The sequence below is a fragment of the Bombina bombina genome, chromosome 4 (genome assembly GCF_027579735.1).
Source record: "Bombina bombina isolate aBomBom1 chromosome 4, aBomBom1.pri, whole genome shotgun sequence".
Lineage (NCBI taxonomy): Eukaryota > Metazoa > Chordata > Amphibia > Anura > Bombinatoridae > Bombina > Bombina bombina.
Genome location: NC_069502.1, coordinates 297,276,609 through 297,295,092, shown reverse-complemented (window position 1 = coordinate 297,295,092; position 18,484 = coordinate 297,276,609).

The following is an 18,484-nucleotide window of genomic DNA, read 5'->3' as shown; positions in this document are numbered from 1 at the left end:
ATTGTACCGTATGTTTAATTTTTTTAATATATGTCCCAAATATTTGTGTCAATTAGCTGCCTATCATAGTATATAAGTTGCTATATGTATACAGGGAGGGGGGCGTGTAAGAAACTAGTATTGTAGAGGCTGTCACAGAGTGCAAACATTTATGTGACCATAAATATAAACAGAGTAATAAAACAGCAGCAATGAGTAAGACAGTTTAAAAATGAAACGGCCACTATGAGAATAATTAATATAGAGAGCCTCATATGCAAGTCAATAAGTACCCTGCTGCACTAATATATAAGAGGATAAAGGGCCATGCAAATCAACAGATACCTCAGAAACTCAACAAATATAATAACTAACGTTGAACAATGAACATATAGTGTACATAAAATATAAACAGTAGTGTGCGTCCCAGGATCAACTTTACAGACCTCATTAGGATAGCTATGGAAGCACCATATGTACTATGAAGCAGTTCATCAACTCTGGGGAAAAGCATATAGATAGACCCTGTAACACTGTAAGGTCTGTCCACACATGTGGGTTAACATAGGCTAACATTCACTCTCAAGGACCACATAGTAAATATATAAACTGAGAACAGTGTGAGCTAATAAGGCTATGAAATAGCGTAATAGATAAGCAAAGTTAATTGAGCTCTGTTGACAGAGTTTGCAGGCCATGTTCTTAAGTCCCCTGAAGGACCATCATATAATCCATTACGTGGTTACAAAACATCTGCAGACTGCTGTAGGTTAATAGTATTATGGCTAGGTACAGTTATATGGAGATTATACTCCAGCACATCGTAGCAGCTGAAGAAAATTTACCCTACTCCGGTCTTGAAATCTGATGACCGGCATAGAGGGACCTGTAGATCATGCTGCAATATAAGATTGCCTCTTGTCCAGAGTCATACGGTACCTGACTTCACTGAATATCATGGGGGCAATGTGGCTGTGGAGAGGGAACCCAGAGCAGCCGGTGAAGGAGTGATGAAGCCTGTAAGAGCGTGCACTACCCAGGCCGCCCTCTCAGCTATTCGTACCGGATGAGTACTCTGTGTCATTTTCCCCTCCTGGGAGTAACGTGACATTGTGGCTCCAGATACTCGGTGACTGCCTCTCTTCGCTCAGCACTCTCGAAAATGCCAGTGCTCATCTGTGGCTTGTGGGGTGCGGTGTAGCGGAGTATAGGGAGCTGGGGTTCCGTATTCTGGGGTTCTCTCTGGCCTTATGAAGAAGTTCCCGGTTGCAGAGCTGGGGTTTCCCCTATATAGGTTTGATGCACTTAGATTGCTCCACCGCCGTTCGAGTGGATTGGGCTTCAGATCGCTAGGTAGTAGAGAGGGAGGGATGAGGCAAAGGCAGCTCTAGGTTAATTGCGGCACCACTCTAAGGGTGAATGGCGCGACCTGTTCCTTAGTACTTTCTGTCAGGTCCTTAAGTCTGCTGGACATCAAGTTATCAAGAGCCGCAAGCTGGGCCTAATATACAGCTTGGAACTCCTCCATGTCCCACCAGGTGCCCCTGCTGCTGATCTGATGTTCGGTTAAATTCAAATAGGACACCTCGTGGGAGAAAAATGGCTGCTCCCCAGTATCTGCTGTAATACCTTTCACGGGTATAGTGAAATAGCGATCCTCTGTAATTTAAGTCACTAGACACTTGTAGGGTCTTCTTATAACTTGTGCCTCAATTTAAAAGTAAATTAGGCTGCACTGAGCGGTCAGATTGTAAATACATTTTCGTGAATCTGTCCGAGCTATGGTAAAGCGTGACCGCTCAGATTGCAGAGCTGGCTCCGCCCCCCGGCCCTATAGTTTTTAAATAAATGCATTTGCTTTTTGTGGAGACCCTAATTTAATACTTGCCCAAGTTATACAATTTGTATTATATTCTGGAGCTTTTGGGTTATCTATGTTTGCTCATCTAAATATATGTACATTGGCCTAGAGGAGTGCAAAAAATGGTGAATGGTATGGAGTGTTAGCACAGTTGACGCCTTACATTTTGCTTAAATCCTGATTGCAATTTTGCACTGCTATTATGATTAGATGGCTAACATTTATCGAAAAAAGGGTGTAGTATGACGCATGCTACAGTACTCATGTTAGCGTGAATGCATAATTTCCCTAAGGTAATAGATTTCTATGAAGGATTGCGCTAAAATTATTATTGTTGCATAATGTGAATGGTCAAAACCAAAATAGCACAACAATTATGCTCAGGTAGAGGAGTTTTTTAAATGTATTTCTATATTATTTTAAGGTATATTTGTAACGCACAATAGCAAGGGATGAAATGTTTTCAAAAACAACGATCCCAACGACTACTACACTACTACCATTTTGAGATATACATTTAAAGTATTAGGGTGATTGATTTGTTTCAGGTGCATTAAAATGATTTGGTTCAACATTTAAAACAACAACTTGTATTATCAGATCAAACATTAATGACAGTGTAGGGCCAAACTCAAAACAATGTGATGTACATTATCATTGCGTCTCGCCTTGTAATATAAGCCTTCATGTTTTATTGGACAAAACACCTGGATTGAGTAAACTTCCCAGAGAAACATATGAAAAATTGTAAAGTCCTCTTATATTATTCATTATAGGAAAGTATTGTACTGAAATATCTGTATCTAACTATTACTATTCCCAAAAGCAAAGCAAAATATAGTCATTCTTTTATTAGCAAATGTGCTCAAGGACTTTATAAGAGATCACTGTAGAGTAGAAAATGATAATGCACATGCAAGACACAGTGTCAATTTTTTAAGAAAATTTCACCATCATTACAGTGGGAAGGAAAAAGAAGAAATAATGAAGATAAAAAAAACAGGAAAGAAGCATTATCTACAGGACATTTTTGGGGGGATAATATAGCTCTGTGAGTTACTGGTACACACAATGAACACAGCTGAATTCCAGTTCTATCTTACTGGCTTGAAAAGAGGTTAAATCCTTGCACTATGGGCTCCATTTATCATTCATATTCTCCTATATTTTCTCCTAAAAGTCTCAAGAGAAATAATTCCCGTATTTATCATTCAAAAATGCGCCTAAAATTGGACAAGTTTGACTGTAAAATTTTCCTACTCTGTTCTCACTCTCCTTGGAGAACATGTTCTCCAAAAATAGGGTTAAATTAGATGCTTTAAGTCATATTTCATATAGATCTCCTCATTAATTCTCCTACTTACAAACGTATCATTTATATTCTCCTGTGGAGGACTGAAAGTTCTCCTGCAAGTTCCTGCATTAAAATTCTCCATAACTACTTTGGAGAACAGAATTAGAAATCTATTCTCTACCAGTTTGTGGAAGCAGTTACACCAAAAAAAAGGGCTTCTACAAGGTGCAAAAATGATCTATAACAAAGTGCAATAATATTTTATATTGGTGGTGATTAAAGAATATATAATGGAGGAAACCAAAACAATATATAACAGAAGGGGGCAACAAAAAAATTATATCTTATTGGGGGCATAAAAATAAGATATAAAGGAAAGCGCTAAAATTGAAGCACAAAAACAATGAAAATGTAGATCTATTTTCTTACTTGACAGTTTGCTGAAGAGGGGGCGTTTACAAAGTTACTAGAAGACTGGTATAAATATTTCTATTGGTTTTTATATGACTGACAGGGGAAAATGGTTGCTTATTTTCAGTGATAAATAAGGAGAAGATACTAATCTAGACTGGAGGAAAATATTTATCATTAATTCTCTTCAGCTGCTCCCTAAGGAGAAAAAAAACAACTTATTCATGATAAATAAGGACGCACTAGTGCGCCTCCCCCTAAGGAGAGCTGCGGAGAACTGATAGGAGAACAAATAGGAGAATTCCCCAAATGATTGATAAATGGATCCCGATTGTATCAAATAATGTAGGTGTTTAGCAATATTACCATTATACATGCAAAACAAAAACACAATGGAACAGAATAACTATATTCAAGAAATCTGCTACTTATAGAAATATCATGGATGTTACAAAACAATGCTGAAAATAATTCTATGCATTTTTCTTTTCTGGTATAGAAATACTTTTTTCATATCAGTAATACCATAGGCTAATGGAAGCTGGCAGAAGACTGCAATGGGATATGGCTTCCTGTTACTGTCCACTGGAAAAATATCAAAGGGATGTGCTAGCATGAGTTGTGGGTGCAGGAAGCTGAGATGAGCCTGATGGGGATGTTGTGTTCATATATAAACACCTAATCCAACACTCAGTTGTAGTTTTGCCATCTCACATCCTACTCAACCCTCCCTCGCTCCCCCAATTCTCTTTTCTGTGCACCTATCATAATATTGACACCCAAACGTCATTATTTAAAATGGTAGAATCAAGAGCTGAGCTCATGCACCAACACAAAATTTTCTGCTAAATATGTTTAATGTCATTGGTATCACAAACAATTTGTAGAGTCAGTCACTTATTTAAATACGTGTAGTAAAATATTTCAATTAATAAATGATCAAGTATTAAAAACTATATATTTTTTAGTTTATTACAACAAAGAAAAACAGGGAAAGGAGCACCAGCTGCGAGATAAGGTTTAAAAAGTCTATCTTTTATTTACACCTTGGCGTTATGTTAAAAATCCACATCAGGGGGCGGAGCCAACCGCCAATGAACATGGCCGCACAACAGTGGAGCTGTGCAATAGAGGTCTAAGAAAAGGGACAAAAATGCGCATTGGGACACCCTAACACCCTATGCTGAAGATAACAAGTCCTCCTGAGCATATCCATAGGGGATTGAACAGTCAGTGAAATAGCTCACGCACCCGAAGCTAACGCCTTTACTCAGGGCCTACACTACCTGCAACCAGAGGTAGAAGCGCATGGATCATTTGATTGCAAACGACGCTGTGACTACAAAAACACTGAAAGATCCCTTACCACCTCCATCTGCTATGAGTTACTACAGGGAAGAAATGGAGGCCACATTACTCATATCGCTAAAAAGATTAGGCGATAAAATGGATTTCCACTTTACACAGCTCTCACACTGTTTTTCTGAATGTCGCTGCACTGACAGCCTTCAAGATGGCGATCTACACTCTCTCGCAACACTTACTGAGCCCATAGCATTCAGCGCTACTGAAACAACTTGGTTTCTAGGGCAGAGGGATGTCCCTCAGGAAGAGATCGGGGATTTCGTTCCTATGCAGACAAGCGTCCAGAGGACAGAGACTGTGAGTCAGTTACATATCAGCCAGCAGGGATGTGTGAATGAGTCCTGCCCGTTACCAGCTGGTGAGAGGCCCCAGTCTTCGGATGCTGACTCGCCTGTTTTCCTGTTCAAACTAGCAGACGCAACTAGCCAGACTCACCTCCCCGATACCAATGCCCTCACCACCCGGCATAAATGATCTCTATATTTTAAAGGGAGTAGAGGTGAGACTCACAGAACTCCTCATACAGCACCCTGGTTCATCTGTATATATCCGAGTCCTGGAGGTATCTCAGATTGGTCCCGCGACTCCTCTGTTTGCAAGAGGTATCGGATGAAGACCGCATGCTATTAATGTGCTGGTGCACTGACTTTGGGTCCCACTGATTTGCACCCTTCACTAATGGGTATACCGGACTTTGGTTCACCGACTCTTTCTTTCACTATGACTTGATAGTGTCGTTATGTGCATTTTTCCAAGTTCTTTTTTTTTTTTTTCTCTTTTTTCTTAATAGTGATTTATAATGCAAATTAATTGCAGGTTTTGACCATTCCTAGATTTGGATGCGATGATGAGAACTCAGCAAAATATAGATGTTAAAATTGCAGCTTGTCACCATTAAACGACATGAATATCTGCATTTCTTCTCCCCATTATACTTTCACTTCATTCAATCAGTTAGGAAGAGTATATTAGCTCTTATATGACAACTGTATAGTTTGATAACAGTTTATCTTTTATATCTCTTTAAATGTATCTTAGCTAATAATATAGAGCTGTACTGTCTGTATCTCCATATCATATCCACAGTCTACTATTAGGAGATAAATGTCGAGATATACATATGTTTTCTTAAAGAATATTATTTCACACCAATTGTTAATATAATACCACACTTTTATTATGGATCTCCATCCTGTATTCTTAAGGTGACAAGGTTTAGTTAGTACAGATATTATATATATTCTTGACTTCATATATATTCTGAGGCTGTAAAGACACTTCAGTTATCACTACCCTGCATACCACTTAACTAGAATATAACTAACCTAGACATGTTAAGGTTCAGTGATCACTCCATATTGTCATACTACTCTATACTTTAGGTTTGCATCCTCTACCTTCTTGGGACAAAGTATTGCCCTAATACCTATAATGTGTTTTGTCCCCTCTTTATATGTCCAAATAATTCATTATCAAGTCTCACAAACCAACATAAGGTTACAATAATGCATCACCTCAAAGTTGATATGGACAAATAACAGTGTGCTTCTACTTCTTTGAACCAAGTCTCTGCTAAAGCCTGTATTGTTCTATCCTACCTGGGTTGTGGGGATTAATTTACTATTTCCTAATGTCGCCAATTTGGTGTGTTACACTGATAGCTGATGCCCACACAATTATATTTATAGTTAAGCAATACCCTGTTGTATTTACATAGTTAAGTGTGTTTGTTTACTGGTGAGCACTTTATATTGACTTAACTACTTTTTTAAAATTTAAACTGAGGTATACTTATACCAGTTCCCTTAGTGCTTTGTTGGGTTACATTTATAGGCATCTTAGATGAAAGCTGTGTTACTAATTCACGTCTGCCAATATATATGCTTAATGTGAAAGTTGTCAATAACTGTCTCTCCTGGGGGAAATTTTTACTGCCCAGCATTTGATCTTATCTGACAGTATTTCATAACTGCCTACCTACCACCTTTCCTTTATATACCAGTTTACCATGCGCAATTTACACTCCCGCTAACAATTGAGTCAGAAGTGTATAAAAATATTTGCTTTAGCACTACCAGATACATACCCAGATATATACTTTTGTAATGCTTTTGGTCTTTTGTGTGTGTGAGGGCTTGGACGTCTGCGGCCGGGATGTCTGAGCCTTCCTGCTTAATTATTTACAGTTACCACATGTAGACTAACCATAGATTGAAGGCTACAGAGCTATCAGAGAACCATTAGCATTTATTGTTTTATATGTGTCTATGCCATTGCATGATAACTGTAGATATCTGCGCATTGCCAAGGCTGGATCTGGTAGGATAGATGTTTATAGCCGGGATAACCCTTAATATCCTAGTTCTTGTTATGGTATCACATAGCCTGTACCCGCTAGAAGTCTTAGCATGTATATAGTTGCCATACCCCACAAACCCTGATATTGTAGGTATGTAGTTTCAGATACAGCATTACCTAATTTCTAGAGCACATCATTTATTATTGTTAGGCTCCTCTCCTCCCTTTCCCGCCGGGTACTTGTTGCCTGTGGGTCATACCCCCACTCCCTTTTCCTTATCGCCTGTTGTGGCATCTCCCCAGGAGAGGAGCTCATCTGGAAGCCCCCTATATCTCATTCTCAACCATGTATGCTATCATTTGTCTTATATCTTATAGTGCATACATCCTAATACCCCTCTTTGAGAATAACTGCTTCAGACTGTAATCTTATTCATTTTATGCACAAAAGCCCAGGGACTTTTATCAGGTTTCCACTTAAATATACTTATGAAGATTAGCCATCATGATAACAACCTGGGAGGCTTGTTGGCTCCAATATAACTTATGGCTCCGCCCCCCCGCCCTCATCTTAAACTACTGTTCACCCTTACTGTAAGTGAACAAATAAGCGGTGTTTATCCGCAATGGTCAATATATTGTTATAAGTTTTTCTAATATCCCTTTTTTATCTATATAGAATCCAAACACATCTTTATGTTATATTTAGTCTACCATACTATAGGATGTACAAGTTGTTATGGATATTTAAACTGCGAATGGTATTTTTCTTCTTTCTGTGTTTTAACATAGGAAACAAAACGAAAAAGAGGCAATGCCAGAATGTGATTACTTCATGATATGCTAGAGGTTAATGGCTCGACAAAGCCTCAGAGGTGACGTGTTTTAATTCTATGTATAATGTTTATTGTATGATATCCTTGTATTTCTGGTATTCCTCAATAAAAAACTTTGATTCTAAAAAATCCACATCAAAGGCACAAACATGTACAAAAATAATAATAATGGTCAGCAAATAGCAACTGATATGTTTCGGCTCATAAGCCGTAATCATAAGCTGCTACTTGTGACAGTAAAAGTCTACATATTTAAAAGCAACAGACCATTTCTGATTGGTTACACCTTAATTGTTAATTGATTAACACATGAAACACTCTAGAAGTGTAAGTTACAAAAGTTAACCCTTTTTTAAACCGATTCCCTGTGAGCTGAGGGACATAAAGTTTAAGCATTTTAAACATATCCTATCATTATATACATGTGTTATGACTCCATAATATTTTAACATATTCTGCTGTAAAATATTAGCCTAGTTCTTACAAACTGGAATCTAACATATTATGTTCAAGAAATTTGCATACTGCAATACATGTACTTCTCTTCATAATGCCTATATAGGTAATGGTCTTGCATCATAGCTTAAATATGAATTCATTTATGTGTATATATAGATACAGATATACACATTATCACATCCATGTACATATACATAAACATACTAGCATTTTTATATGTATATAACCACATACACATACCTGAATGTATTTGTCCCCTATGGTATGTCCCCATCCTAGGCTGTCGTCTACAATCAACACATATTGATGATCAGAATTCTGAATAGCTGACTAGATATTAATTACACTTGTAAATTACTCTCTAGGAACTAAGTATATATGATAAAACAACTGTTTCAAAATAAATAAATATATAAATTAAATAAATCTTTCTTAGAGGTTGCTTGCCCAAATGTCTGTATTCATTGTATTTTAGATCTCTACTCCAAAATGGTCCTAGTGACTACAGTCATTTTACCAATAATTCATAAGATCAAAATCCGAGTTAAAACCTTTTGGAACTCTAGTTTGGAGCTTAAAGATCCAAAATACTTCTTGTCGGCCTAAAATTATTTCTCTATCTCCCCCATTGGTTGGTTGAAAGATTCTCTCAATAGCAGTCCACATAAAAATACTTGAATTTTTATTGTGAACTGTGGCGAAGTGCTGTACTAATGGGGTACTTGCAACCCCTAATTTAAAAGAGGATAGATGCTCTCTTATTCTGGATCTAACCTCCCTCACCGTAAGACCTACATACTGTTTTTGGCAATCTTTGCATGTTATTAAATAGATCGCGTACGTAGACCTACAGTTCATACACATACGTTTTTGAAATTCTTGTCCTTTATAGGTAGAGACAAAGCTGACCCCTGTGTCTACCTTTCCACAGGCTACACAATTGGCAAAATGACACTTATACATGCCTCTAGTAGTCAACCATGATGAGGTTTGTGGAGGTTCCTTGCTTGGTAATTTGGTCAGTGAAACCATATTTCCTATACTCATGTTTTTCTTGTAAGCAAACGTACATTCTTTATATTCAAGTTGGATAAACCATCATCTGCTCTCAGTATAGGGAGATGTTTTCTTATAATGTTGCAAATATTGGTATATTGACTACTGTATGTTGTAACAAACAATAAATCATCAGATGACTCTTTCTTTTTACTTGTATTTCTTCCTGTTTTAGATTCTCTCGCTAGTAAATCCTTACGGTTCAATTTCATAACCGACAATTCAGCTGATTCTATTACTGATTTTTTATATCCCCTTTGTTCTAATCTTTCTGTTAGTAAATTTGCTTGTTCTTTGTAACACTTGTCATCTGAACAATTCCTTCTGAGTCGTGTGTACTGTCCTTTTGCTATCTATTTAAAAGTACTCCTAGGATGGCAACTTGATGCATGTAATAAAGTGTTGCCAGATATTGACTTTCTGTATACTGTAGACTCTATGTTTTTCCCATTTTCTCCACTTAAAGTTACATCAAGATAATTAATACTATTAATATGATATTCAGAGGTGAAGAACAAGCAAATTTACTAACAGAAAGACGACAGCCTAGGATGGGGACATACCATAGGGGACAGATACATTCAGGCATGTGTATGTGGTTATATACATATAAAAATGCTAGTATGTTTATGTATATGTACATGGATGTGATAATGTGTATATCTGTATCTATATATACACATAAATGAATTCATATTTAAGCTATGATGCAAGACCATTACCTATATAGGCATTATGAAGAGAAGTACATGTATTGCAGTATGCAAATTTCTTGAACATAATATGTTAGATTCCAGTTTGTAAGAATTAGGCTAATATTTTACAGCAGAATATAAGTAATACAAGTTAAAATATTATGGAGTCATAACACATGTATATAATGTTAGGATATGTTTAAAATGCTTAAACCTTATATCCCTCAGCTCACAGGGAATAGGTTTAAAAAGGGTTAACTTTTGTACCTTACACTTCTAGAGTGTTTCATGTGTTAATCAATTAACAATTAAGGTGTAACCAGAAATGTTAATCAGAAGTGTTAATCAGAAATGGTTAATCAGAAATGGTCTGTTGCTTTTAAAAATGTAGACTTTTACTGTGACAAGTAGCAGCTTATGAGGACGGCTTTTGAGCCGAAACATGTCAGTTGCTATTTGCTGACCATTATTATTATTTTTGTACCATGTTTGTGCCTTTGATGTGGATTTTTAACATAACGCCAAGGTGTAAATAAAAGATAGACTTTTTAAACCTTATCTCGCAGCCGGTGCTCCTTTCACTGTTTTTCTTTGCTGCTATTCTGAACCCCAGTGAGCACGGCTAGCTTTGGAAATCACACAGAGTCCAGGTAACACTAGCCGGATCGGGTTCCGGTATACACAGCAGCTGTTCTGGAGAGCTGACGTCATTGGACGCATCAATCAGTGGATTCCAAACCACGCCCCCACAAACGGCTGAAAGGGTATGGAGAGCTGACAGGAGGGTAAGAACGCTACGTACACGGACGGATGTCGGATCCCATTTAGGATCTTTAGAGCGGAACCCCAGTGGAGACTCAGCCTCTACCTTAAGACCAGCCAGTACCATAGGAGGCGGCTGTAAGAACTTTTTGTCTATGCACCATTTGCAACACTGTGAATAATGGGTGAGAGAATATACTTCCACTGACTCCCAGCTGTCTGCAGCATAGACGCCCACAGCTTTAGTCACTGTTAACACTGCTGACTGTTTAGTTTATTACAGACAAAATTATTGTTGCTGAGAACCATAAAATGATTCCTTTAGCAAAAGTATTCATTTGTCATTTTTTGTTTCTTTATAGTCAGTAATAGGGTGCAAGGATCAATGCAAATACTCACTGTATACAGTGACTGAATTTCTTCATGGAGCTATTTAAAAAAATGCTGAGTGCAGATATAAAATATTCGACAAAGTTATACCGATATTTTTTAGAAAAACTACAACTTGTATTTCTCTAATACAACTGTTTTGTTTTTTGTAATAGAAGTGATTATTAAAAAGGACATTAAAATTAAAGGACCAATAAATACATGAAAATTATATATTCAACTAAAAAAAATTATGAAAATACCAAGCAAAAGTCTGAATTTGAAATGAGTAGCAGATTTTTTTTTTCTGACAAATTTCAAACTTAGTTAAATTTTCCTTCACCTTGCATCATGTGACAGCCATCAGCCAATCCAATGTAAATATTGTGAACACTAGCACATGCTCAGTAGTAGGAACTGATACCTCAGAATGTGTGCAAATAAAGACTGTGCACAATTGGAAAATGGGGAAAAAAGTGATTTGGAAAGTTGTTTAAAATTGTATGCACTTAGTATTGTATGCACTCTAGTGTGTGTCATCCGTACTCTCCAGTTGCGTTAACACATCTAGAACTTAAAGACATTCCAGCAGAAATCAAAATATTTAAAACCATTTTTAACCCACTCAAAGCCTGGCATAAAATAGCATCGTTTTTAACTATCAATAATAAAGTCTCTTATCTTTTGCCTATAATAGGTAACCCCATATTTCAAGCCGGTCTGTACTCGGAGGTATTTAGAAAATGGCATACTGCTGGATTAACAAAGGTAATTCAAATAATAGATCAAGAAGGGAAATGTATAAAAACATTTCAGAAATTAAAAATGGACTTTGATTTGTCCAATAAGGACTTCTTTGCATATTTGCAACTGAGACACTTTGTCCAGGATTTGCTCAGGAGAGAGGGCTGGGACTGGGGATTGGGTACATTGGAGAATTGGTTGACTCTAACAAGAAATGGTCATATGTCGATTGCGCCGTGTTATCATCTTCTGAGTACAAATAAAGGGGCTTCAATACTGGCAAACATGGTTGTTTATTGGGATATATTAATTCCTCAGAATAATATTGAAAGGAAAACTATTCAGTTATCAATCAAGAAAATTGCCCAAGTAACATTATCTGCAACCTGGAGAGAGGCGCACGTAAAGCTTTTGCATGGGGCATACTTTACCCCTAGGAGAGGCTTCAGATGTACCAATAGAGGGTTTAATAAATGTCCGAAATGCTCGCTCCAGGCAGCTGATTTAGCACATATGTTCTGGTATTGCCCAAAGATTAAAAATCTATGGGCTAAGGTCGAATACTGGCTTAAAAATGTGCTAAAGATAAACGGTCTTACATTAACATTATATCAGATAATATTTTGTCTTAGGAAAGAATCTGGTAGACAAAATAACGAAGGAATAATAATATCAACAATCCTCGCTACTAGATATTTAATTTGTAAAAAGTGGAAAAGTCCTGCAATTCCAAGCATCCCTGAGATTAAAAACAGCATAAAAAAGCAATGTATTTTAGAGCAGAGAGATGCGGATCTAAAGGATATTCCCTGTGGCAGAAATTAATCATATAATCTTTCCTTTCAGGAATACAGAAATTGTTTTACTAGGGAATTGGTAAGCTCAAGGAAGAGATAGTGGTAGAGTTGGGTTTTTTTTTTTTTTTTTTTTCTTTTCCTCTTCCCTTCCTCTTGAGATTGTGGTTTAGGTAGACTGCCTCTCCGCATGGGGGGGGGGGGGGGGGGGGAGGGAGGGGAGGGTTCAGGGAAGGTTGAAAAAAAACTAAAAAACTCCAAGAAATGTTATTGAGTAGATTGATTATGTTATACTAATACGCTGATTAGTTAAAATATACTAGTATGTATAATTAAATATAGTATTATGTGAATGAACATATGTATAATTTCTTTTGATTATGATTATGTGTTCAAATTTTGTTTACATTGGTTCATGGATAATGTCTTGGATTATAAATAAAAGTATAAAAAAAAAAAAAATTGTATGCACTTATGATCTTAATCATGAAAGTTTTATTTTGTTTTAGTGTTCCTAATATTTAATTAGCCATTGAATGTTTGCAATATAATTTCATGATTTATTATGACTGTTTTGAATGTAATTTAAAGGGACATTGTACACTAGATTGTTTTCTTTGCATAAATGTGTTGTAGATTATCCATTTATCTAGCCCATCTAGGGGTGTTTTTGTAAAAATGTTTTTTGTACAAATGTTCATAACCAAGTCTCAAAGTTTTAGATGCATACTGATATCTACAGATTCCATTGTGCTCCTGTTTGTGTAAAGGGTCCTTTCATATGCAGGGGAGGGGGAAGGGAGGAGGGTCTGCTCTTCCTGATTTCTCAGCCCCTTTCATTGGGAGTCCCAGCCTAACCTCATCAACAGTGCTAAACTGTGAGCTTCTAAGTACGTTTTTAAAAGGTTTTATACTGGATTTTTAATAAAGGTACCTGTGCATATTCTTCTTTATATTAGTGTATATTACATGCAATTATATGAAAATTGGTGTATACTGTCTCTTTAAAGAAAAATGATAGTCCCTTGTCCCCAGTGTATCTCCTCTACTAACTGTGCAGAGCTAATTAAGTCCATTAGCTAATTTATATCCTGATTTGCCACAGTAATAGTGTTAATATGAACTACTTAATATTCTCCTAAACAAGTGTACCCCTGGACTACATAACGAGAGTTATGTTCATTGTATATTTTGCAATTTCTTGGTTAACCTGTGCTAAGGAAATATATGATGTACAATGTGGTTAAACTAAAATGATTTACTAAACCCTTTTATGGGTATGATTCATACACTGAATCATGTCTGCAAATACTTCTATGTATGAATATTTAAAAATGCACACATTATTATTTATGAGCTCATTAAAATCAGAAAAAAGCTAAAATCTTTCCATTTCTTATCTTTTAGCCATTTTGATTTTAAATAACAAATTATCACAATAAAATAATTACAACACAGTTTTATGTGTAACCATGTTAATTTAACTAAAAAACTGTAAAAAACAAAAAACAAATAGCAAATGTCTAATGTCTTTTTTAAAACAAAGTAATATTGTGTTTGCTGCATTTGTTTTTCAATATAAAAAAATGGCACCTCCACGTGCCTTCTTTGTAAGAGTCTATCGGGGCTTAAGTTTGAAATAAACAATGCTAGCCACTCTCATATTGTTAGCATAAAGTGCCCTTTTAAGGGCAGTGAAAAATTCCCTTTTTTATTTTGGGGGGTTGGTTGGGTGGTGGGTTTTACTGTTGGGGGGACTTTGTATTTGTTTACAGGTAAAAGAGCTGTTTAACTGAGGGCAATGCCCTACAAAAGACCCTTTGAAGGGCTATTGGTAGTTTATTGTAGGCTAGGGGGTGTTTTTATTTTGGGAAGGTGCTATTTATTTTTATAGGGCTATTAGATTAGGTGTAATTGTTTATTTTTATAATTTTGTTTATTATTTTTTGTAAGCTTAGTATTTTTTATTTTTCGTAATTTAGTGTTTATTATTTTTTGTAATTTTAGATTTTTTTTAAAAATGTTTCATAGTGTTAGGTTTTTTTAAATTTGAAATTTAGGTTTTTTAATTGGTAGTATTTTTTTATTTTATTAGAATAGTAATGTTAGGTTAATTTATAGTTTAATGTTAGGTTTATTTTTATTTTACATGTAAGTTTTTATTTATTTTAAGATTTTTATACTGTGTTTTTAATTTTAAGTTAAGGGGGGGTTAGGTTTAGGGGTTAATAGTTTAATTCAGTGTTTTGTGATGTTAATAGGTTTATTTAGTAGCGGCAATATGGGGACAGAGGTTTTGGGGATTAATAGGTTTAGCGATGTGGGGGGCCAGAGGTTTAGGAGTTAATAGGTTTATTTATTAGCGGCGATGTGGGGGGCCAGAGGTTTAGGGGTTAATAGGTTTATTTAGTGGCAGCGATGTGGGAGGCCGGAGGTTTAGGGGTTAATAGATTTATTTCAGTATCAGCGATGTCAGGGAGCGGCAGATCAGGGGTTAATAACTATATTATACTGTTGGAAATGTCGGGGAGCAGTGGATTAGGGGTTAATAGCTTTATTATAGTGTTTGCAATCCAGGAGGGCAGTGGTTTAGGGGTTAAAAGGTAGTTTATGGGTGTTAGTGTACTTTGTAACAGTTTAGTTTTCGCAAAATCCATAACTACTGCTCTCATATGGCGGGATGGATTATGTCAGTATAGGCTGTAACGCAAGCTTTTTAGCCTGTAATACTGGTGCTATGAAAATCCCACAGAAAAAACGTCATTTTTTTGATTGCAGAATGGACGTTGCGTTACAGGCTAAAATGCTTGCGTTACAGCTATACTGACACGACTCGTAATATGCGTTCCTGGCTATTAAGCTGGAATATCCATTTTTTTCAGCATTAAAAGCCATACCGCAACACTTGTAATCTAGGCGAAAGGCAATTAATGAAAAATATATTTTGAGCTCTGAAAATTCATAATTAAAAAAAATAATTACATGAAAAGGAGACAAAATAAATAGTAAAGTTGTTTTATTAAGCATAACTAAACATTTTATAATAAAATCTCAAGGTGTTAGAGGTAGAGAGAATTATGTTGGGAGATGCTAAGGTATTAAGTGTATATATTTTGAAAAGTATGATACCTGAATATTTTTTTTATACTGTTAAAATATTTAGTAATGTTATCTGTTTAGTAATGTTACATCTCTCAGAATGTCTTAGAACATTTTCCCAGAGTGTGATAAAAAACATCAAAAGAAACATGCAGATATTCAGTTTATTGCTCTAATAAACAATTACTAGACAAAAGTCTATAGATTTGTTTATGTTCTTTTCTTGCTATGAATTCAGCACACTGTTTAATATACTGTAGCTCTTTTTTCATTAAAATATCTAGCACTGCTAAGGCACAAGTAGGGAAGGATATATGATGGCTTCTTTATATTTTAATGTTATTATTGTCCCTAACAATTACATTATAAAAAAAATACAATCCAAGTTTTAACATAAAGCAATCCACATATAAATGCTATTTGTTGGCGTATATATATATTGTATAATCATTGTGTCAAACAACAATCATGAATATTCATTAAAGTGAATGTCTTCCTTTTATTAATAAATAGAAACAATATACAGGTGGCCCTCGGTTTACGCCGGTTCAATTTGCGCCGTTTCAGAATAACAACCTTTTTTTTCAGTCATGTGACTGCTATTGAGAAGCTTTGGAAAACAATGCACTAATTAAAATAGCCAGTAGGTGGAGCTGTCCACTTGTTTTGCAGCAAAGTTATGCAACTTAACAGCCTTAACCCTTTAAGGACACAGCTTTCAGTTTGCTCAATTGTTTTATGACAGAAAAATTCTGTCATATGTCCTTAAGAGGTTAACTTAATATGTGTACACAGATCAGACCAGATCTATCGAGCAAAATTTAGCAGCCAATTCCCTATTATCTTCCTGTCCAGCAGCTTCAGGTGAGGGTGCCTAACTGCTTATTAATCACTGCAGATTGAAATGCATAGAATAGGTGCAGACCCAATATTATCTAACATGCTAACAATGCAGAGAACTGATTGCAGAAAAATGCAAGTAAAAAAACGTTTTTGTTCATTAAAACATAATTTATGTAAGAACTTACCTGATAAATTCATTTCTTTCATATTAGCAAGAGTCCATGAGCTAGTGACGTATGGGATATACATTCCTACCAGGGGGGGCAAAGTTTCCCAAACCTCAAAATGCCTATAAATACACCCCTCACCACACCCACAATTCAGTTTAACGAATAGCCAAGAAGTGGGGTGATAAAAAAGTGCGAAAGCATATAAAATAAGGAATTGGAATAATTGTGCTTTATACAAAATCAAAACCACCACAAAAAAAGGGCGGGCCTCATGGACTCTTGCTAATATGAAAGAAATGAATTTATCAGGTAAGTTCTTACATAAATTATGTTTTCTTTCATGTAATTAGCAAGAGTCCATGAGCTAGTGACGTATGGGATAATGACTACCCAAGATGTGGATCTTTCCACACAAGAGTCACTAGAGAGGGAGGGATAAAATAAAGACAGCCAATTCCTGCTGAAAATAATCCACACCCAAAATAAAGTTTAACGAAAAACATAAGCAGAAGATTCAAACTGAAACCGCTGCCTGAAGTACTTTTCTACCAAAAACTGCTTCAGAAGAAGAAAATACATCAAAATGGTAGAATTTAGTAAAAGTATGCAAAGAGGACCAAGTTGCTGCTTTGCAAATCTGGTCAACCGAAGCTTCATTCCTAAACGCCCAGGAAGTAGAAACTGACCTAGTAGAATGAGCTGTAATTCTCTGAGGCGGAGTTTTACCCGACTCAACATAGGCAAGATGAATTAAAGATTTCAACCAAGATGCCAAAGAAATGGCAGAAGCTTTCTGGCCTTTTCTAGAACCGGAAAAGATAACGAATAGACTAGAAGTCTTACGGAAAGATTTAGTAGCTTCAACATAATATTTCAAAGCTCTAACAACATCCAAAGAATGCAACGATTTCTCCTTAGAATTCTTAGGATTAGGACATAATGAAGGAACCACAATTTCTCTACTAATGTTGTTGGAATTCACAACTTTAGGTAAAAATTCAAAAGAAGTTCGCAACACCGCCTTATCCTGATGAAAAATCAGAAAAGGAGACTCACAAGAAAGAGCAGATAATTCAGAAACTCTTCTGGCAGAAGAGATGGCCAAAAGGAACAAAACTTTCCAAGAAAGTAATTTAATGTCCAATGAATGCATAGGTTCAAACGGAGGAGCTTGAAGAGCTCCCAGAACCAAATTCAAACTCCAAGGAGGAGAAATTGACTTAATGACAGGTTTTATACAAACCAAAGCTTGTACAAAACAATGAATATCAGGAAGAATAGCAATCTTTCTGTGAAAAAGAACAGAAAGAGCAGAGATTTGTCCTTTCAAAGAACTTGCGGACAAACCCTTATCTAAACCATCCTGAAGAAACTGTAAAATTCTCGGTATTCTAAAAGAATGCCAGGAAAAATGATGAGAAAGACACCAAGAAATATAAGTCTTCCAGA